At 37.1% G+C, this 23,865-nt stretch overlaps 1 protein-coding gene across 3 annotated transcripts in view; it reads right to left on the bottom strand.

Moving 5' to 3' along the window:
* The window catches only part of LOC119773344 (leucine-rich repeat and immunoglobulin-like domain-containing nogo receptor-interacting protein 3), a 53,232-nt gene that overhangs the window by 8,725 nt on the left and 20,642 nt on the right, over positions 1-23,865 (bottom strand). The window contains exons 1-2 of one of the 3 annotated variants that reach the window (XM_038270329.1): positions 15,838-15,979; positions 14,072-14,161 (exon numbers count right to left, since the gene is read on the bottom strand). The exons of 1 other annotated variant lie outside the window; for it this stretch is intronic. The gene's annotated coding sequence lies outside the window, so the exon portion shown is untranslated. Of the gene's footprint in view, positions 1-14,071; positions 14,162-15,837; positions 15,980-23,865 lie in introns of those variants that run through there. One more of the 3 variants, XM_038270320.1, reaches the window with a different exon arrangement.

The following is a 23,865-nucleotide window of genomic DNA, read 5'->3' as shown; positions in this document are numbered from 1 at the left end:
AGTTTCCTGCCTCAGACGTCCTTGCGGCTGTTATCACAGACTTTTTATTTCAATAAATGCTTTTTGAGTAATCCCACTGTCTGTCTTGCCTGAGTATTGGGTCCTCTGTTCTGAATCGTGACAGTTATTTATACAACAATATGTTGATTCACAGCATCAAAGTCAGAGCCGGCCCGAGCCTCTTGGGGGCCCTAAGCAGAATTTGATTTGGGGGCCCCCCCTCCTACCATGCAGAATCACCTATACTAGAAGATTACTGACACAAATGTCACACTATAATGTTATAGGGAATATTAAAAATGAATAGACTATGGTAATGTATTAATACAAAATAAATAAACAATACTTACAATACTTTGTTTTATTAAACCTTTTGAATACAAACATTAAATAAATTATTTGCAAATGTGCATTAAATGTGCAATATTTTAAATAAAACCAATATAGACAAACATTAATATCAAAAATAATTTGCAGTAAACATCATCACTTTTCTTTGAATAAATTAGCCAGCTTCGCTTGATTTTTTTCCCCATTAACTAATTGTCTGTATGTATAGTGGTAGTGAAAGCTTCATCCATCTGATCTCTTGGGGAATGTAGAGGTGTCACTGATTGGCGCTGGCCCTCTTCTTACCAGATCAGTCCTTTCTGAATCTGAGAGGAATGCTGACCATTCAACTGGGTCAATTGGAGGAGCTGTTGATCCATCTTGATAGCTGGAGCTTGTTGAGGCAGTGGATGGGAAATCTATAGCAGTGGGTGCAGATGTAGAAGGACCTGTAGGGACAATAGATTAAATACAAAAGAATAAAATACCATAGCAGAAAATTTTATTGTAAAGCCAACACAAAACAAAAACTTAGATTAACAGACCTGTCATGCCGGCTGAGTTTGAAACCAGTGGATCAATAAATGTAGGTGCTTGTAACTGCTCCTCGCTTTCAGTCACATGTAAGTGCTCCTCCCTTGTTGTCGCTTGTGCAGTGGATGAACCTGCAATGATAAAACAAACAAAGAAAAAATAAAGAAATAAATAAAAAGCTAAATGTTTCATGTCATATTAACAGGCTATGTAACCATTTGCCATCAAGAAAACCCTCACCTGCTGCATCATCAGCTGTGGAGGCACTGACACTCGAAACAGTAGGGGCAGGTTTGGTTGTTCTCAGAAAGTACTTCAACAGTGTTCCTGGGAAAAATAGCATTGCATAATGCATAGTTTTTATTTATTTATTTATTTCGAACAGACAGTAAAAACAATCAAGAAAGAAAAATTTGAATGAAACAAACTTAAGAATGAAAATATAAAACAAATTATTTTGCCCATGTGACATGCAAATTTTATATTTTCTGTTCGAAAAGGAGCAGGTAGAAGATACATCTTATAATGTCCCGCCCCTTTCCTACTTGTCAATTTATCATCAATTAACTGTCAAAACATCAAAAAAATCAAAAAAACACTTGTTTCCATTCCACATGATGTTTAGCCATGTACAATTATTTTAAGTACTATTTATGTCATCAATTACATTATAGACTATTAAACTGTCATCGTATATAGTGTATTTTGAAATGAGCTCGGTTTTAATCAGTTTTTTTAATTGGTTTGCATTTATAATTTTTTTAAACTCGTCATTCAATCCATTCCAGACATTTATCTCCACACACAGATAAACAAAAACTCTTCCTGTTTTTTCTAAAGTGTTGTTTTTTAAAGTATCCTTCACCTCTTAGATCATAACCCCCCCTCTCTGACACCAAACATTTCCTGTATATTGTGTGGAAGTTTTTGATTTCGGACCTTAAAAATTAATTGTGAAGTTCTAAATATGACCAGGTCCCAGAATTTCAGTAAATTTGATTTGATAAATAACTGGTTTGTGTGTTCCCAGTATCCCACTTTATGAAATATTCGGATTGATTTTTTTTTTGTAAAACGTATAATGGCTGTAAATTTGTTTTGTATGTATTCCCCCAAACTTCCACACAATATGTTAAATGTGGTACAATAAGTGAGTTGTACAAAATAAACAAAGGTTTGTAGTCCAGGACGAAACTAATTCTTATAACAGCAACACTTTTGGTTATTTTAGATTTTACTAGGCTGATCTGAGGTTTCCAGCTAAACTTATCGTCTAATATGACACCCAAGAATTTTATTTCATGTACTTGTTCTAAATCAACACTTTCAATTGATATTTTAATTGGATTATTTTCCTGTTTTTTGTTGTATCATGAATTTGGTTTTATCTAAATTTACTGATAATTTATTGTAGAATGAGTTTATTTTCCCATCTTGCACTACAAGAAACTCCACACCTCACCTAACAATTCATATTCTATTGGCAAATGAGGCATAATTGCCATATGGTAAAAATGTAACATTGTGATCTACTGCAGCCTAAATATGAGGAAAGCACAATGTTAATAAAACTGCACTCTATTTTCATTTTTGGTATATTTTCTAATAAAGATAAAATACCATCTCTCACCAAAGATCTTAGAGCAGAGAGCGCATGTGCTTTGTCTATTAAGTTAGTAGATTCATTTTAACACAAACAACAATGCTAGCAAAGCTGGCTGCTGGCATCTGTGTTTTCTCCAACTTAAACCGATATCTATCCATCCAACCATTATCTTCCGCCTATACGGGGTTGGGTCGCGGGAGTAGCAGCTTCAATAGCGAGGCCCAGACGTCCCTCCCCTCCGGGGGAATCCCAAGCAGGCGTTCCCAGGCCAGGCCAGCTGAGAAACATAGTCCTTCCAGCATGTGCTGGATCTCCTACGCCGATATGTATCAACACATAAAATACACACCTACCTAAATAAATGTATATTAATAATGGGTAATATTTCACTGTTAATGGTGATGGATGGCTGATAAATATCACACATGAGTTATGATGACGAGCTAGCTGTGCTGCTGCTGCACAAAATATAGCGGTCAGTAAATAATCATGCAAACATACCTTTATCTTGCTCTTTTTTCTCTTCCTCTTTCCTTTTCTTTTTTCGGCACCAGAGGGATAAATCCTTTTTTGTGACATGGCTTAGACTTTCTTATTAACAGGTGCGCGCCAGCGTGAATTGTCAATGCAGGCGCGCGCCGCGTACCATGAGCTGTCTGCGGCTGCCGTCGTGAAGTGAATGCACATGAGCAGTTGTTGACAAATCAGAAATTATTTTGTCTTGAATTTTTCATTTATTAATTGGTATTCATCATTTATATCACTTGTTTAAGTTATTTAAATGTAAAAAAAAATAAATAAAAAAAAAATAAATAAATAAAAATTGACCAGGGCCTGTTCAATCGTTTGGCCACCAGGGGGCCCTAAGCGGCCGCTTAGTTCGCTTATGCCTCGGGCCGGCCCTGATCAAAGTCTTCTGACTGGGCCCGAGCTCTGAAGGATTTTTTTCATTCATGTATTTTTCTGCTTCTGTCTCCTTAAACCCCAGTCGGCTTCGGCAGATTGCCAATCACACTGAGCCTGGTTTTGCTGCAGATTTATTCCTGTTAAAAGGGAGTTTTCCTCTCTACTGTCGTTACATGCATGCTCAGTGTGAGGAATTGCACAGAGTCAATGAGTCCTCGCAATCAGCTGATTTTCCTTAGATAGAAATATTTTGAAGAATCCCATTGTGTTATCTGTATAAAAAAATTGACTAATACTACAAATTGGAGCTTTTCGAAACAAATAAATGAAAATAATGGCTTCGTATCAACCTTAGGTCTAAATTATTTGTACTTATCTGATATATGATATAACACCTTTCTTGTTGCACTGACGACTCACACACCGCTGAATTTAACAAAACTTGTCTTTAAATTCTTTTGTAATTTTCCAATGCTACTGTTATTTTTCATCCTTTGTCTTATTTAAGTAGAACAACAAGAGAGAAACACAGACACAGCCATGATTCCCATTCAGAATGAGCGCTTAAAGAAGAAATATTAATTCAATAGGGCAATGTGGCATGGAGAAATATTATCTTAATGTCTTAAACCGCTTTATTAGCATACAAGAAGGCTCTGGTCTAAAGTTACTATGAGCATATTATCTGTTCTATATCATTTCAGCCTTTTGGTAAAAAAAAAAAAAAAAAAAAACACTTGTGCAAATGATCTCTGAGTGGTGAGAATCAAAGAATGCAGTACTTAAATAGTTTTCAATTCAGTTAGAGGAGGTCGAGGGGTATTTTGGTTAGGTGCTAGTGACCTTACTGAAGCTAAACACAAATGCTTAATGTTTTTTTCCTGAAGGTATAAGTGACCCATGAATAGCTTTCAAGCTAAGAATTGCATTGCATTTAGTTGATCGATTTTCTACTCTTTGGTGACTTTAATCTTTCAGCTATTAGAAGCATAAAACATCAGTATGTGTGTGTGGGAGGAGGTGTGGGGGGGGGCTCTTCTGGTGTGTGTCTGTGTGATTGCACTCTCTCTGCTCCTTGGCCATTTGATAGATGCAACCTGTCTTTACAGTCTATCCCCCCTGACAGTCGTCCTACGGGTCAGCTGCAGAGTCATGGCATGAATCAGTAGGCTGACATTGTCGAGGAAGACAAGATCCTCAGTGCTTGGCTAAAGAACAGGAAATGATCCTGAACGCTCTTTCTTGCTTCCCCATAGACAGTAAAAACTCCTTCAAACACACAGACGAGAAGGTGTCCAAGCATCATTTAAGCAGACATTTATAGATAAAAAGATTTTGTCTTATTCCACATGGCACATAATAGGACTTTTTTACTAATAAAATAATTATTTTAAAGTATTTTTCTTAGTTTTAAGGGATCTGAATAGTTCTAATACCAGTACATCCTCTGACCTCATCATTCTGGACTCCTAGATCAGGTAGTAAGATATTACTGTTCAGACTAGTTTTAAAATCCTTTGCAATTAGTCCCAGACAGTTACATTCTTATATGTTGAATAAACTTCCCTTGATTTATATTGGTCAATGCTGATTATTTTAAAAAGAAGCTTAAGCAATTTTTTTTAATTTGCTATGTTTTTAGGTACTTTGATAACATGTTAAATATGTTTTTTCCATCCATCCATCCATCCATCCATCCATCCATCCATCCATCCATCCATCCATCCATCCATCCATCCATCCATCCATCCATCCATCCATCCATCCATCCATCCATCCATCCATCCATCCATCCATCCATCCCATCATTGCTGTCCCCTAGGAACAGGCAAACTAGAAGCCCTCATATCTGTATTACAAACTACAAATTACCATGTAACAGATGTTAAAGCTGTGTCAGGACCAAATCTAACAGCCATCCAGACAGAGATGAAGGCACAGTCTGCCTTGAGCCAGCTGTTACAGTGAGGCATGAGAAATGTGAGGAAATCGGCCCAAAAGCTAAAAAAAATTTGTTTTAGCTTGCTGACCTAATGAGCAGATGTGTACCATGTATACATCAGCACTTTGCAGAGGCTAAAACACTGAGAACCAGAGCCAGATGTTTTGCACAACAGCTTTTTCACCTGCAACCTTATCTGATTAAAAACATTACATTGTTTAGACAAGACACATTTTGCCAAGTTCTGCTTATTGATTGTAACGGAGAGCTCTTAGGTAAATGGACTTTATATCTGTCATGTATTTCAACCTTTGGACATTATATCTGGCCAGCAGAGCAACCAAATATTTTTCCTTTAGTACCACCTCTTCCTCAGTTTTTATCTGCCTATCACTGAAATAAACTCAATAAAAGGCTCTTATGAAATCATGGACATTTGAAGCCATCAAGCAGTCAGCAGGTTATCACGGAAAGCTTTTCATTTTCGCTAATATTCCAGAGTGCACACTTGACGAGTTTTTACATTTGACAGAAAAGCTGACATTTGTATATTCCATTTCCAAGTAACTGTAAGGCCTGTACTAAGTCTGTGCTCAGTCACCCGATTTAAGCCCAACTGAAGAGTAGAATAAAGAATAGGAGGAATGGTATGGAGGGGGGCATATAAAAAAAAAAAGATGACTTATAATCACGCTCAATAAAAATTCATTATCGTTTATGTTCCTGTTGGACTTTAATTCTGTTTCAGATAAAGTAGAATTTTTCAACCTTCACCTCCTTGAAGTAATTGTGGTAAACTCATATAACTTCACTGATCTGATGTGTATTACAGTACGTTGCAGTTAGCAATGAAGGGAATAAAATGGCAGATCTAATTTTCAGAGAGAGATGATGGTCATGATGAAACCTACTGTAGCAGCACCCTCTCCCTATGGTCAGTAATTTGAGTCAGTGAGGCAACATGAGCAGAGTGATCAAAACTGACATGCTGCTTTGTTTGACCTTTAGATGATTAGAGCCAAAAAAAAAACCCTCAACCAATTTATTTGATTTTAACTTGCAGTAAGGTTATAATGACAGCAAGCTGCCAAATTTAAAGTCAAGATACAACTTCTTGAAGGAACAGGTTGTTTTTTTCCAGGAAAATTTCCAACAAAAGTCAAATCAGTGCCCATAGAGAAACTAAACTCATTACCATTTTAGAGAAAAAAAATTGACAGAAAAATGTATTACTTGGAATAAAAAAAGACAAATTTATCATTTTTTCTTAAAAAAACACTCAGAAAACTGAAAAAAATGGTTCAAGAACTACAGTAAAAATAATTTGATTCATTCTAGTATTTTTAAAAAAACACCAAGTAAATTACTTATCATTGGAGCGGTTGGAACCCACTTTCATTTTAGATTCTTTTTGCAGTACTTTGCCAAAGCATTTTCACCCACATACTGTACCTTTTTCACATCTGCCACATTAGCCTCAAACTCCAACCTGTTTTATTAGCATCACATGTGTTAGCTCTAAACTCTAAATTGGAGAATCAAATTTTTTTTTAGCCACATAGCTGGACATTTGGGGTCCAGTTGAAATGTAAACCTCCTCCCCAATCTCAAGTCTATTTATTTCAGGGTAGTTTTACCCATTTCCCATAAACTCCCACCAAATTCCTTTCTCTTGCTGAAGAGAATCAGATGCAGCCACCACTAATAGTCATGGTTTTAATCAGGGTGTTAATTCCCACCTCTCATTGCATTTTTCTTGTAGGCCCAAAAGTAAAACGGTCTTTTCTTATTATAGCATATTTTTGCAGATGTTTGTCATGTTTCCTAAATAGTTAAATACAAATGACAACTTTAATCAATGTCTTTTCTTCTTCACATTCTTCCAAAAGGACAATGCAAAATATTCAAAATTGCACAACAATTTGCACAACATTCAGTAGTCCTGCCAACAGATACACCCACCCTAACCACGGATAAAAAAAATAAACAAGGCTGTAATAAACAGATGGTAGAGGACGAAATATTCCACTGACCAAAGGTCAGTAATGGAGGAACCTTTTAATGAATGTGATGCTATTGGGCAAGTTCTTCCTAACATGTCAGTAATGGCGATGTTGCTTCCAGTCATGTTGATGCGCATGATAGGAACATTCGATTAAGACAGCGGAAACAGCTGATCAGTCATGCCAGGTAAACAATTGTTAGGTCTGATTCGAAAAAAAGTGTTTCCGATTTGCACATCAACCCCTTTAACAAAAACCAAAAACTACCTCAAGTGAGCTTAGAAATTGTTTTGCGAATATAAGTAAAAAAGAAAAAATATTGCCGTTTCCATCAAGCTTTTTTGATGTGATGCTTTAAAATGCACATTCTGTCAGTGAGCCCCAGGGCAGCTATGACTATAATGTAGCTTTCCACCATTGGTGTGTGCGTGAATGGGTGACTGACTGAATCTAGTATAAATGGCTTCGGTCAAGTTCTCTGGCTTGAAAAAGCACTATATCACTACAGACCATTTATCATTGCCATTTACCATTAGAAAAAGCTGATTGGAAACATACCTACTCCATACTGTCAGTTTCAAAGCTCACAGTGTCAACATGAAGCTGCAATACAGTAAGAGAGGAGCAAGTCACTTTACTGAATACCTCTTACATTTTGGTTGAGAGTTACCCCTCTGCTGATCACTTTTTCCCCTGATTGCAAAGAAGGATGTTTCACCAAACAAAAGAGGCTCTCTGACTCAGAAGGCAACCCACTGTTATGTTCTTTTTAACAAGGGGATTCAGGGATTGTGTGTATTTTCTGAGTCTATCTGCAAAAAATGTCCAAAACTGCAGAAGTCAAAATCTGGCCTAGATTTTTAACTGGATCAGAGTCAGATGAAATAGTGCTGAAAAAAAGCACAGACAGGAAACTAAATACATTTCCTGACAGCCACAGTTAAAGAACAATTCAACAAAGCTGAAACAATCTGTGTTAAAAAAAAACCCAGAGACAATAATTTAAATAGGAATATGTGTGCTGCTTAAAGAACATCCTCCATTTTTCATAGGACCATTTTCAACTAACTCTTCACTTAAAAAAAAAAGCGTAACAACCATTTACTGCCACAATGCTATAAATAATTTAAACCTTGAAAGAGGTTCACACTGTTGTGCCCACACTATAAATGTCCCTGAATTCAGACAGGACCTGTCTGGGTTGGTGTGTAGGCAGTAAGCAGACAATACTAAGTGGGTTAGATGGAGAGATTAGTCCAAAAGGTTGTTTCTTCTCAGCGTGGGTGTGTGCGTCAAATGGATATGTGTCACTCCTTCACTTTGAACTTTACTGACACTAAAAACCTCAGTGAGGGGCTTCGGGTACAGCAGGGAGCCGGACGGGATAATCCTGTGACACTGATAGCTTTAATCTGTATCTGTTTCAACGAGTGGAGCAGACGGTGCTCACACGGCTAATCCATAAAATATTGTGACAGTGGGGCGACGAATAGCCACACCTCTGCACATGATACATTTTGCACATTTGCAAAAAAGCTTCACAATTCAATGAGCCCAAGGGCATGCATGCAAAAGGACAGATACAAATAAAAAAAAATGAACCCAAAAACTAGTGATTGGACACAGAAGAGCTGAGGCTAAAATGAGGCAGATGATGAAATGCGAAGCAAAAGGTTTCTGTAAAATGTATTTCCCATCAAAGAGATGTATTCAGATTTTGCTTTTTGTCTAATAGTTAAAACCAAATATTCACACACCCGATTCAGTGACACATGACCACTTCATTCTCTGTGTCTGATATTAATTAAAATACATGTTTCCTGCTTTAGGTCAGAAAGATTACCTAATATTTGTCTATTTGCCAAATACCAAAACATAAAGTTACAGAACTTCTTGATCATTTATGTGATTCTTCAAAATTCACATTCTTCTACCCAAACAACTATAATTATGAATAAACAGAGAGTTATAAGAGTGTCAAGATTCAGTGTTTAACAAATCGCACACCAACAGGGGCAATTGCTTTTCACACAGGGACTACTCATTAAGGAAAACATTATTGTCTTATTCAACAAAATCTTAATTTAAAAACTGCATTTTGTATCAAACTTCCTATATGATCATCTGAAACCTTTAACTAGACTTAAAAACTGAGGATATTTTGTAAAAGAGCTAAAAAACGATTTTTACTTCTTTTACTGGAGCAACTTTCACATCCTATGTTGGATAAAAAGGAAAAAGAACAGGGCAAAAAAGACGACTTAAAGAAGAGGAAGCCACTACTACAAAAAAAAATCAACATAACAAAAACAGATCACGATTTGTAAATACACAGTGGAATAAAGACCTTAAAGTTGGAGGCATGCCCTGTCTTGTGATAAAAGAAAAATCAAAGTGTCTGGCCAAAATAACATTAGTTACATAAGGAGTAAAAAGAGGAACGCTTGAAAGCCTGATAACACCTACTCAACTGCTAAGCACAGAGATGTTCAAGAGAGTCTGGCTACAGACCTGCACTATCAGGACAGTTTGTTGCAGACCTGCAAAATGGGGTCTTCTGCACTGTCAGGACTGGACATTTTTTCTAGAAGTTGTATTCGAAGCCTTTGAGAATAGCACGCAGCACGTGTTTGCTGCTGGATTAGAGTTTATGACAGTGTTAAACGGAGCATAGGAGCAGTTTAAATTATACAGTAAGCAAAAATCCTCATAGGACAGCCAAACTTCATTGTCGTTTAGAAAATGTCTTGTAGAACAAATGCCCTTTTCCATTCAACGATACAAATACAGAGACTTACTTCTATGTAGCACATATCTATTATTCCAGATAGGATTTTGGTGGGGAGTAGAATTGTGAGTGTACAGTACATAAGTTTCAAGCATAACAATGGGGAGTTTATAGAAATAAGCTTTTGCTTTAGAAAGGCTTTGAATCAACGTCGCTTTTACATTGAAAGTCTTCGAATAAACTACTGGTTCTAACAGCATAGGGGACCTCACAGTGCAGCTCTGCAGCCAGGGTCCTGACAGTGCAGGTCTGGGTCCTGACAGTTCAGCTTTGCAGCCAGACCCCTCTAGAGATCATCATATCATGTCATTTTACTATTAAAACTGGGGGACTGACCAAAAACATATATCCTGAGCAAAAAACATTATGTGGAGGCACAGAAAAAAAATGTCATGTTAGTAAAGGTTGGACACAGATGAGTCCTTATATATACAGTAAAGTCATTGTTTTGAGGAAACCATCACAAAACTCTGATCTCCCTCCCACGAGAAAATAGCAGATAGAGCAAGAGGGAGTCAGAGAGCAAGGTGTTCAACAAGTTGGACTCAATTCCACTTATTTTATCAGAAGGCGAGGATCTAAATACCACACAGCCACTGTGAGAAGCTTGTAGAAGGACACCAGTAATACCTGAGCATGTCATGCTCTTTAAAGACAAATTCTATCAGATACTACTGAAAAATATATAAAATGATGCATTCAAAGGAAAAGTGGAAATCATTTTCCTGATGACATTTGATGAACAAACAAAATGAAAATGTTTCTCAGCTTTAGGGTCAGAAAATGAAAGAAAGTCATAGTTTTTTTCCCCTGGTTATGTGGTTATTTATTTGATAAAAACATCAGGTATTAGATAACACCAAGTTATGAGGTCCTGAGGCAGCAAAATTGCTCTTGACTGTTACACCACCACAACTGCTGGGATAATGTTTTTCTGAAAGCCACTTTTTAAAAGTTTCCAGTTAGTCTATTAAATATTCTAATCCAATGTCTCTTAGATAATTTCTTTCTCCGGAAAATGCAAGATGGACCTTTGAGTTTTTTTTTCCTGGTCAGCATTGGTTTTTCCCTCTGAACTGTCCCCTGGTTTCCATTTCTGTCTAGTCTATAATTGTGATTCATTACCCTGGAGATGCCTTTGTAAGACTTTCAGACTGATAGATATAATGTATTGTTTTTCTTATCATTTATTGCATTTCTATACTTTAGGTCCTGATGTGTTGCTTTCTCTCTAAGCCCAGATCATGATGTCAAAATCTGCTTTCCGAGAATGTGATGAATTACAGGGGCAACTATTTGTTCACACAGGGACTATCACAGGGACTATCAAGTTTAGCCTTATTATCTTTTTTTAATCAGTCCAATTAATTTTCTTTTACTAACACAGCTCGTATTCACTGTTTAAAGCTATCAACTGTGATAAAAATGAGGAAAAATCTGAAAAAAGGGGACAAATATATTTACCTGTATATATCTTATGTTGGAATCTCTGAATGAATACTGAATGCATCCAACTCTTTAGAAAGAGTCATTTTAGTGTTTTTTTTTTCTTTTTATATTTTTTATAAATTTGCTCTAAATCCATCTTGGTGGTTAATCTCAGAAGAGAAAACTGCCACAGTATGATAAACCAAGATGGTTTAAATGGCAGTTTATCCTTTGGCTAAAACAGCGTCTGTTGGACATTCTGTTAGTTTAGTGGTTTCAACACAAACATGTCTCTGTGAACAAAGCTATTGTTAAGAACTACTATTTTCTTTGATTCAGATTGTTTATGCTTTTCGCCTAACACCCCTCCTGCTCAGTAGTGACTTTTGCAGTTTTCTTTTTCATCATAATAAGCAGCAAAGTAAGGCAGATCATCAAATCCATTACATATGTCAACATCTAATGTGTGTGTATGAAAGCCTGCAGGCATTCTTTAATGCTGCATATTTAAATATTTTTTGCTGCTATTCTTTCCACACTTTGACCTTAAATAAGACCTGAAAGAAAACACTGTAGAGAGTTCGGCTTTTGTTATTTCTGTATTTGTTTTTTTCTGAAAGGAAAAGTCTCATCTTCATCAAAAGCAATAAATATTGCAGCTAAAGTAACATATTGATTATTATTGATTATAAACTCTAACCAGTTTTTCATGACTTTTACAGAACAGATGTGAGCATGTTAACACTTCTTTAAAACCAGTAACCAACCTACTGGCAGTCGTGTACAAGCAGCACTTTTTTCAGTGAAAGATAGGTTTAAATATAATATATTAAAGCCTACTTCAGTCAGAGGTAGTAATATACATTTAATAATAGCATCAGAAAAAAAATGTCACCTTAAAAGATTTGCTTATTTCTAGTGATGTACACAGCACTGGAGAATGGAAGACAAATATGATGTTAACACCCACAAAATTTAGTGGATTTTGTAAAATATATTTCACAAAAAAATATTGTTTCTTGGAGTTCTGCTCTTCATAAGATAACCTGCGCTCGATCTGCTGCTTAATAAATCTACTGTTTTACCCTCCTAATGTGCCAGTTGCTCACAAATAGTAATGGGTGGAACCACTTTAGTTTGGAAACATTTAACATTCTTCTTTGTGAACAACAGAAATTTATAGGATTGACAGAGAGTGTGTCAATAAACTAAGGTAGTCAGCTGATACAGTGGGAGGAAAGTCTGCTTTCTCTGGAACATCACAAGACCAGTATGATGATAGCTTTTAGTGGTTAACTTTAACTAGAAAATGTTTCTATACGTTAAGACCAGTAACTGGGCCATGTCCATTCCAGGCTTATGTGTTTTAAAAGGTGTAGCTTCAATGCAAACAATGTGAAACCATGAAGAGGAAAAAAAAAATTGGACTGCATGTGGAAAAGGTAGCCTATAAGCTTTGTTTGCCCTGAAACATACTATCAATGTTTTCAATCAAAACAGAGAAATATCATAATGTTAGTTTACCTTTGCACTAACTTACTCTACATGTAACAATTCTTGAGCAGCATGGCTTGATTTACTAGACTAAATCTGCAGACATGTAGTCAGATATGCTTTCAAAACCAGTAACAAAGGTATAAGATCTATGGGTGGTATGCTACTAGAGTAAGTAGAGTAAGTAATTCAGTTGCGACAACCACAAAAATAAATGAGATAAAACTTTCAACAAAATAAACATTGTGCAACATATGACTTGTCACAACCTTTAGGTCTCTGGCTCTGATTCCCTTTGGTGTTTCTGTTTTCCAGCATGAGAAGATAGTTAAACAAAAACAGTGTCCTCTGTTTTTTGTTTTTTTTTGTGGCCATTCATACCACTATTTAAATGTGATTGCTATCCGAGTTTCATCTAAATGATTCAGAACATCAAAGCAACCATATACACTATGTGTTGTCTATCAGGTCTATGAATATATCTATCACTAGAAGTGTCCAATAAAACTTTGATAGAAAAAAAATAATAATCTTGTTTCCCTGTTACCATTAAAACTCTTGAGTGATGGGAGCCAGCAGTATCATGATCCCACCATTAACAAAGAAGGAAGATAATAAAAAAACAGCACAGCTATTAAAACAGCCATTGGCAAAGCAATCATTGATGCTGCTGCTGCACAGTCATCTGTGTGGATGAATGTAGGAGCCCTGGCAATGATGTAAAAGTCAGATAAAATGCAGCATGGCTTTTTAGATCCTTTGTTAGAAATTAAAGTATTTGTTTAATTAAGTCAACTTTTGTCTAGTTTTGTTCCTCAAAGGCAAATAACCTCTTAGAAGTTGACTTAAACAAATACAAGGCAACACATAATATATTGTAAGATTACACGACACTTGTCAGTTTATAACAAAGGGATTAAAAACAGTTTCAAAGCCCAGCAAAGACCTCTCAGTGTCTCTGCCTGATGTGAAATCCTCCACCCAAAATAGCCTACCGGTAAGTAGGAATCCTACATGTAAACCTATATACAGATACTCACTCTGTCTCATCTCATTTTCTGCCTGTGTTTGTTTCCTTCTCCTCTCCCTGGCTGTGAGCTGACAGCTGAAGACAGTCCTGTCTGACAGTTCTGATAAATATACACAGAGGGTTGGTAGAATTAAAGAGAAAAATAAAAATAAAACATTGCGGCATGCAATGACTCACTTCAGCTGCTGTTTGTTTCTTTTAGAGGTAAAAAAAAAAGATGAATCGATCTATAAACCTGTTGTGTTCCATCTGTCGCCTTTCAGTTCAAAACAAATTATTTAGAACTCAACTATATTTATATATAACATTTTAGAAAAACTGTATATTATTTGAGAAGGTTGAAACATTAGGTATTCCTATATCTGATTATCCTCTAATCTCATTTATTAGCCACATTTTTATGCTAAGAATGTCCAAAAAAGTGGCAATATATGGATCCATGACTATCTTAAGGGACAGTTTGGAGTAACAGGCTGGGGAGCAATATATGTGGATGCATGTGTGCTCCTGCTTAACAGTAAGAGTGAGGACCAAATTCAGTTTTTAACCTTTGGAGTTAGGACCTTTTTACAAAGGGAGGACATTTTAGCCAGCCCACACAAACTGTTTTGCCAATGGCTAGGCTTAGGGCTAAGGTATGATCTGGTAAAGGTTAGATTTAGGATTGTTTTTAAGTAAGGTCATAGAAAAGGTTGAAAATGACCTAAAATCAATGGAAATCAATAGGAGTCAACACATGGTCCTCACTACACGTGCAAGACGAGAATGTGTTGTTGTATGTTGGTGCTCTCTGAAGCTGAATGAAAAGGAAGCTGTAATAATTGCTCTCCAATAACTCTTCCACCAACTTTGATTCTCCCAGAACGGTGCACTGATCTGTATTGATATGAGCCTGATTGTAACAAAATTAGGGCTGCAACTAACAATTATTTTGCCAATGGATTAATCTGTTTATTATTTTTTTGCTTAATCAATTAATAATTGGATAGCAAAAGGTTCCGTAAAGAAGGCTTTTTGAGAAATTAAACCAGGTGAAACTAAAACTTTTACACTTGAGGAGTTCTGGGTACAGCATACTGACAGGCGAAAAAGATTTTTATCATAAATGCAAACAATTAAAAAATTTTTTTTTTTGAATTTTAGTACAATTACTGCTCTAAGAGGGTTGCTTTGTCAGCTGAAGACATGTTTTACAGTCTTTATTCTCCAGTTGACGATTGCTGAATTAGCTGAAGATAATTTCAAGAATAGATTAATCACGATTAGTTGTGTCAGTTCTAAATAAAATAATCATGTGTTAAATTAAGTCTGTATATATCAGAATGTTTTCTGAGGATGTGCTTTATTGTTGGGTGACCTGACCGTAATATACTTGAATAATTAATTTTATAGCTGATAGAATACGAGAATTTGTTGCTTAGAATGAGATGATGATACGAGAATATTCATTCTCCTTCTAAGTGGATAGTGGTAGAGTAGCAAGTCTGTCTTGCGAGAAACCTATATGCCTTAAAAGGTTTAAAAAACAGTGAAATTTCTGTCATTTCACACTTTTAGCGAACATGGATCTTTTTATTTTATTTAAAGCCATGACAAGTTTAATTAGCTGCAACCATTCTGATGATTCTCACACCCTGTGGTGTTTTGACCTGCTTTTTCTCTGGCTCTAACACAAGCCCATAGTTCTGCATACTGGGCGCACAGACACATAGAATAACAAGCACAGCATGCTCTCACGCACATGCAAACAGACACACCAGTGAATACTCTCTGTACCGTATTGTGTGGTAAACAAACAACAGAGGGCAGCCCGGGAGTCTGTCTGATTAGGTTGTAACCTTGCCCATATCCACACCATCTCTTCTCAGGTGCTGTGTCTTCAGATCTTCAGTCCACTTACGTAGTTTTCATTGTAGGACATCAAATGTCCTTCCCTCCCCCTTTCTAAGCCCTTATGAAGTCATACAAAGTTCAGCAACCACAGCATAATCATAAATCCTGAGGGCAGATGCCTTTTCATCTCCTTCAAGACGTATTAGCAGCATGCCAGAGCTATAAAGGGACCGTATTAGTTTACATCCTAATCAGTCAGTCGCCGAAAAAATAAAAAATAAATATGTAACTTGCTAGTTAAGCTCCAAATATTCATGGCAAAAATAACTCCTGTCCAACCACAGAATATCTATAAAATCGGTTGCATTTGTTCCACTTTCATCTTAAAAAATTTCTAATAAAATAACAGACTGATTAAATGATTGACTCAACAACATAAACTTGAATGAATTTTAGTACACTCTTATTACATCATAGCAACTTAAAAACCTAGAAAGGCAGTGTACTTAGAGTAGTTATCCACTTTAAAGGTGGGCAGGAACACTTATTATCTTATTATTTCTGCTTAACATTTTTTATAAAAGAATCTGATTTCGAGTCTGACAGATATTTTTTTCTTAAACCTGAAAGCTAAAACTTACTATTGGAAATTGAAAATATTATTTAAACACATTTTTTATTTGGATTTATTTGTGGACTTTGAATAGGTCAAATGGAACTCAATCTAAAGCTGTTTTAACTATTTATTCAGTCATCAGAGAGTGAATCTCCATTCCAGTCTGAAGTAATTTTGCTGCTATCTATCCATTTTTGCATCAGCTCTAATAAGCTCTCCAGTCCCTCCTGGAGAAACGTGTTACCAGAGTATGATGCTTCCATGATTATGTTTTCTTTTTACACTGGATCTAGTTATTCAGGGTGATGAGCAGTGATGTGCAGCATGCAAAGAGTTTTGCATTTAGTCCAAAAGCATAGCTTCCAGTTACCAGGAGCCTCATGCATAAACCATCACTACCCAGCCCTGCGGTGCAATGTTGCACACAAAAATTTGGATGTACAAAAATGAAAGTTACATAAGTGTAAAAATTCACCCAAACTTTTAGCGTGCAGTGAAAAAGTGTACAACAGGAACTTTAAACTACTAAAACTCATGTTTGTGATTCTGTATCAAACCCAGTGGGTTTTTTTGTATTAATTCGAGCTCATATGATTCAAACCTGTACACTAAACCTGAATAAAGAAACATACATACATTAAAAATTGAAGGAAACAAACTTATTCTGATTTATGCAGATGAAAATGTACAGCATACTTTGCACTGTGGAGCACACTGACTAAAAATTGAATTGTGTCAGATCGGCATTTTATTTCAAAGAAGTTAGGTGGCCCTACTTTTTATTGTATCCAATTTGTGGACTGTCTCATAAATCTGGCTATGCAGAGTTGTGAGAAACTGAATTATTTAAGAAAGAGCATATATTTTATATAGCTTACTAACCTGTTAAAGCATGGCTTATACTGTATGCCGGTTTAGATTTGCCAGGGGAATTATTTTAGAGCCCTGAATGAGCTGACCCTAACACTAAAAGGGAGGAACCATGCACCACCAGTGTCGGTTTAGGTTTTCACCAAGTAGCATTCTTGGTAGCATTACAGAGGGAGCTGGATGACAGGTCTGGTATTTGACAGTTATTAATGAGCCGTGCCAAAGCCATGAGATATATAATATACATATATGCACTTCCTACACAGTGACTGAGCGGGTAACATAGCAGAACTGGTTTTCTTCAATGCCCTCACCATGTCCCCCTTGATGTACCAATAGATGTCAACTTAGATAACCCAGAGTGTAGGCAAAGTCTTGATTACTTCCCTCAACTTTTTATTGCTAAGTAAGTATATTTAACTATATTTTCTTTTGACCAAGAACTACAATTTAGCTTCTGCAGTTTTAAAGACATTTGCCTTCTTCAGCTACTCAATTTAAATCATATTACTCATACTTAAAGGTATACAGTAGATGACAATCTTTTATTTCCTGGTGGATCATCTTTAATAAGTGGTCCTCCTAGTTGTCAATCATTCTGGTGATATGTTTACATAAGGCCGTCCTACGTGCTCATACCCATTTTCACTTACTAGTGGTGAGTCTGACGTAGTGGAAACATTGCAAATCTTCTTTTGGAAAGTAAGCTGTTATGAGTGATGCAAACAGCAACTTTTAAACAGAGTGTGTACGAGGAGAAATGTGCTTGTGCTCTCGCACACGTTTAATAAGCATTCTCTCCCAAGGCTTGTGCTTTTTTTTTTTTTTTTTAAGTAGAGAGGGCGGATCTTTACAAAAATTCGTGAAAATCCTCCACTATACCTTTAAGACTTACATCTCGGTTCAACCATACTGAAAGCCATTCCATTTTTCTTAATACATATTTGCATATTTATTTATGGATGGGACAGGGTGGTACAGGTAGAACATGTAGCTGCTCTCAACTACATAAAAAGTAAGGATGTATGAAGGAAAGTGCAGAAACATGGCAACATGTAAAGCAGACTAAATACATGCCACAATTTTCAATCTGTTATTCTATTTGAAAATCATGTAATTATTTTCTTTCATGTGACATCTATGCACAGTTTTGTTCTGGTTTATCATAATTTATCATACCAGAAGTGTACATTTTAAAAAGTTTGATTAATGTGTGTCCATTTTGACTTCCTTTGTGCTTTTCCTGTAGTTTAATTTCTGATTTCAGCAGTTCTGTCACAAAAAGTTGTCTTCTCATTAGAGAGAAGGCTCAAGCGCAGGCAGAGCTCTTCTTCTGCTGACAGATGCATGTATTCATCTATGTCTTTTGTTATCAGACCCGGCCAGGATTGCTGGGATGTGCTGAAGAGGTACATGTTCCAGTCTGTGTGATACTAAGCTGCATGTGAGCCACTGCAGGTCTGTTTTTAATTTATTTATTTATTTTTTAAGGACAGATGAAAAGCTTGCACACTGCAGATCAGAGGTTTGGCCATTTGCCAGACAGAAGTCATTAAGCCTGGTACGAGTGCTGCTAAAGCTACTGAGGGCTGCAGAATTTATGGCTGTTAAGCCTGTGTTTACAGTGTTTTCCTTTTCAATTGTTATGAAAAATGATTTAGGGAGGGAATTGTTTCTGTAGGGATATCATTAATTTGTATTAAATTGAGATCATTATGCTATTAGCAAAAGCACAACTTCAAGACAAAAACTTTGGAAACAGAGTAATACAAATCACTTAAATACAATTTAAGTTATTTAAATAGGTAATTTAAATATTGACCTTACATATAGACTCTAATTGTTATGATCCACAACCAATGTGATAAATGTCTCAACTCATCTGTGGCCTTATAAATGCTGTGCTTTGAAATTAGTCCATCGGTGACAATGCTCCTTTGAAGCTCCTTTGGAGCTATGTCACCGATGGACAGAAGGAGCTATGTCAACGGTGATATAGCTCCAAAGGAGCTTTAAAGGAGCTATGTCAACCTCATTTAGTGCTTTTACCAAGTTAAACACACACTTTTTGGCCTTAAAAGCCACAGTGTTCTGCAAAAGTATTCAAAACCTTATTAATATCTTCTCAAATTACCACTAACTTCATTGGGCTTTTTTCTTCTCTTCTTTTCAAATAAAATCTAAACAATGTTGTGTCCATTTTCTTTTTAGTACCCTTCCTTTTAATATTCTTAAAGAAATTAAATGCAACCAATTGCCTGCAGAAGTCACCAGTATAATCCTTGAAAATTTCACTTTAGGCCACTGGATGTGAAGTTTTCTAGCAGTGGATTAGCCTCTCATCCAAGTGGCTTCTACTTCTTAAGTAGGGCACAGGTTGTGTCTCAGACCACCTCCTCTGTTGAATGTTGGTTTTTCGTTTTTCGTGGTTAACAAAGATCCACGCCCCACCCCCCATCATGGCCTCCCCTCTCAAATACCATCCTTCTTCCTTGGCCAGAACATGGACATTGTTGTCCTGCAATGAGTGTCCTTTAGCCTTCAGGTGTAGGGGAACAGCTGAGCCCTGTCCTGAGGAGTTGGGCCACCTTTGTAGAGCCATGCACCTGTGTAATGTTTACAAGTCTGTGCACTCTTCATTACACTTAACGGCTTAAACCACGTAGTTGGTCTTATCTCTGTGTCCTATCTTTGTCGTGAACCAGTTTTTGTCTCAGGGTGTTACTCAGTTTTGTTTTTATTGGGTTGTAGAAAATTATGGTGCATCCAGCCAACACTTTGATGGGTTCAAACTGTAGTCACCTGGTGACATGGTGATCTAAAGCTGTTTATCATCTACAAAGTTATGGTAACTGATCTGGTTGTTAACTATAATCTGAGCAAAGGGGAAAATGTAGATGTTAATTAGGAGGGGCCCCAGAATGGTGCCTTGAGGAACCCTGCATGTGATTTTTCTGGTCTCTGATTTAAAGTTCCCTAATGACACATAGAAGTCCCTGTGCTTCAAGTAGAATTTAAACCAGTCAAGTGCTGTACCTGAAAGGCCAACCCAATTTCCCAGATGCTCTAATAAAATCGAGTGATCAACAGTATCAAACGCTGCACTGAGGTCCAATAATACCAGCACTGTGGTTCTTCCAGAGTCTGAATTTATATGGATGTCATTGAACACATTAAACAGTTCAGTCTCTATACTGTGGTTTTCATGGAAACCTGACATCAAACCAGCTCATCATTATTAAGAAGGCATTTAACCGTGGAAACACAACTTTTTCAATAATGTTACTGACAAAGGGAAGGTTTGAGATGGATCTGTAGTTCTGAAGGACCAATTTGTCCAAGCTTCCCTTTTTCAATAATGGTTTGATAATTGCTGTTTTTAAGTAACCTGACAACAGCCAGATGCATGTCTCGCTCCGCCTAGCTCCACTCACATACATCTGGGAACCCGCTCATTGAAAGTGATTTCCCCAACCGAATTTATGGTCTGTCCAATCAGGACGCAGGGCGGGTGTGTCCTGGAGTGGAGAAGCGACCGTGAGATTCCAACAACAATGGCGGCTCGCATTGAGGAAGCAAGCGTTAGCATTGATGCTGCTATTTCTTCTGTGTTGTCCAATCTATCTGATATTGTTTCATCAAAAGAACATCAGAGAACGGCTTTGAAGGCTTTTGTTGGTGGAAACGATGTTTTCGCCCTTCTCCCGACCGGATTTGGCAAGAGCTTGATCTACCAAATGGCTCCTCCTGTCACAGCGTCACGGGTTAGCTTTGGTGTTAGTGGTTGAAATAGCACGTCAATAAAGATGACAGACAAGTGGCTTATCCAATCATATGCAAAGAGTTTTGATAAGGCCCAGCCTTCAGTAAAGGCAATTCCTATGGCGGGTTCCCAGATGTATGTGAGTGGAGCTAGGCGGAGCGAGACATGCATCTGGCTGTTGTCAGGTTAGTTTTTAAGGCCCTGGGGAATACATCCAACTTGAGGGATGTGTTTATGATTATATCAAATCAGACTCTAAAACAGGCAAAACCTTCTTGATAAAACATGGATTAAAAAAATTTATGAGTTGTTATTCTTCTATGTCGACTAGTTGGCAGTAAAAGGTGAAGTCGAGTCAATGCCTTATTATGGGCTTTGCTGAGGTAAAAATGACTTAAAATAAGTCTTGCTTCATCAAAGGCAGGTTTAATCCATCTTTTATTGCCAGCTGGAGAATGACCTTTATTAAGCCCATAGAATAAGCCAATACATACAACCACTCAGGTCCACACCCAGGGGTGATGCAACTTTGCAGCTGTCTAGATCTGAATCAACTTGTCAACAAGTCAATTTTTTGGTGAATACCCTTAACTCTAGTAAAAAGCACAAAGATGTTATGGAAACACTCCATGATTATGTTACCAAGCAAGTGGATCTTAAAAAAATGTTCGATTTCGATTTAGGGAGAATACATAATAATGCACCCACCCTTTTTTCTGACTTTTGTTATAACATAAAAAGTGCAATACACTTTCCATTTAACCTCCTAATTTTGCTCTTGCTTTTGTTGGCCTATGTCAATAAATTCCCCTGAACAAACTAAGGCATATGTTTCTAAAATGTAAAAAAAAAAAAAAATCAATATACTCTGTATTCTGAAAAATGTAATCATACTCTGGTTGCAAATGGGAACATCCACCGTGCAAACAGTGGACTGTCTTCAGGGCTCTGATTACTGCAGTCTGGATGGAAATGTGAAGGGAGTTCATTTCTGCTGTCATTTCCTTCGAAAAGGCTAATGAGCTTCTTGATAAGAAAACGGTGGGGTTATCCTGTGGACTGGTCATTGGGAAATGAAATCACGTCTTTCTCCCTGCAACAACAGAGCTGATTGAGTTGATAACCAGAAGACTTAAAGCATTTCCCTGGAGACATTTCCTCTGAAATGCACAACACAGTGTCTGCAAGTACATATTTTAGAGTGCCTGTTATGTTTATTCTTATCTGCATTTGGTATGGAAAAAATTAATTAATTAGTTCTATGGCTTTTTAAAATAGGCAGACAGATAATTTAGCATTAAGTCAACTAATACCCTAAAATGCTTCTACAAATGTGATAAGTGGACAAAGTGGTGTGAATAGCTTCAAGGAGATTGAAACGCTGAGGATATGTGTAGAGCTGCATAAATGCTGCAGAATAAGAAGATAAGAGGACAGAGTTGGACATCAGAGGAAGGCGATAGAAGTTATGGAAGATTGGAAAATAACTGAATGTGATGAATGGAAGAGGATGGAAAGATAAGGAGGGGGTGGTAAGAAGGACTGTCTCTCTGTGTCATTAAGGATGAAGGAAGGTCAACTTTGCTGCACAGCTGAGAAAATCTAATGATGTAAATTAGGGCTGATGCTGTGCTTGATCCCATAAGAGTGACCCAACAACCAACATGTTTCCCCACAACATGCACTGCAGTTCAACACAATGAACGTCTCAATGTCAAAGCAAAAAAAGGCAATAATTTCTAATGGGGGAAATGACCTGGTACGTGGTTAAAGTAAACGCTAGTCTACGTGGCAGGCAAACAAACAAGTTGGGTGAAGAAATACGGGGGAGGGAAACAGTGTGACAGTCTTCCTTCTGCAGCCTTTGAACAGCAGCATGAGGCTGGATTCACTTGAGATTCTATGATTGAAATGTTTGTGACTTTGACCTGAATGCATAAAATGACTAGAAAAGGTTTATCAGTTTTACTCAGTTGTTGACATGCATTGTTTGTTTTTTATGAGATATTTTGAAAAATCATCAAAATGATTGAAATGAGAGCTTCGAACATCAAAGAAAAATGACCTCCCTGTTTATGTTAAGGTGTCGTAAATAAACCATGCATCCATAAATGATGTTCATGTATTGTGCAAGAGTGCATGAATGAAGAATTCATTGCATATGCACACATAGCAGGGATGCAGACAGCAGAGTAATTGCACAGCTTCATGGATAACAGTGACCCTGTTAGCCCAAAAGCTTATTGGCTGCCTGTTTCTCTGATTCGGCTCCTCCAACCAATGGGGGCTGTCACCAACGATTCAGATGTGGGGATGAAAGAACAGAACGAAGCAGGCAAGAAGGACGGTGAAATAGAGGTGAAGGTTAAAAAAAACACTTGGTTGGGTGATGGTGGGGAGGGAGGAGAGAAAATGGAGAGTGACAAGGATGGAGATGTGGGATGAAAGAAAACAGGCGATGTGGAGGAGAGAGCTGAATCCTCTGCTCTGAGGGAACAAAGACGGCAATCCCTCAGCACAGGCAAAGCTGTTTGGCTTGTGGTTGTACACCAACAAAGCATGAGTGTGTTTGTGCAAAAGTGTTGTCTGCAGGAGTGAAGGCACAGTGCTTCACAGAAACAGTAGGTGATCATCACACTTTTTGGCCTCTTTTCTCGCCAGAGATCCCACAGGAGAATGTACAATGGTCCCGAGCTGACATTTGTGTACACACATCTGTCTA

Source organism: Cyprinodon tularosa, unplaced genomic scaffold (assembly GCF_016077235.1).
Source record: "Cyprinodon tularosa strain WSP-4 unplaced genomic scaffold, ASM1607723v1 ctg12, whole genome shotgun sequence".
Classification (NCBI taxonomy): domain Eukaryota; kingdom Metazoa; phylum Chordata; class Actinopteri; order Cyprinodontiformes; family Cyprinodontidae; genus Cyprinodon; species Cyprinodon tularosa.
Note: the sequence above shows the minus strand (reverse complement) of the source record. Positions and strands in the feature narration are given on the sequence as shown.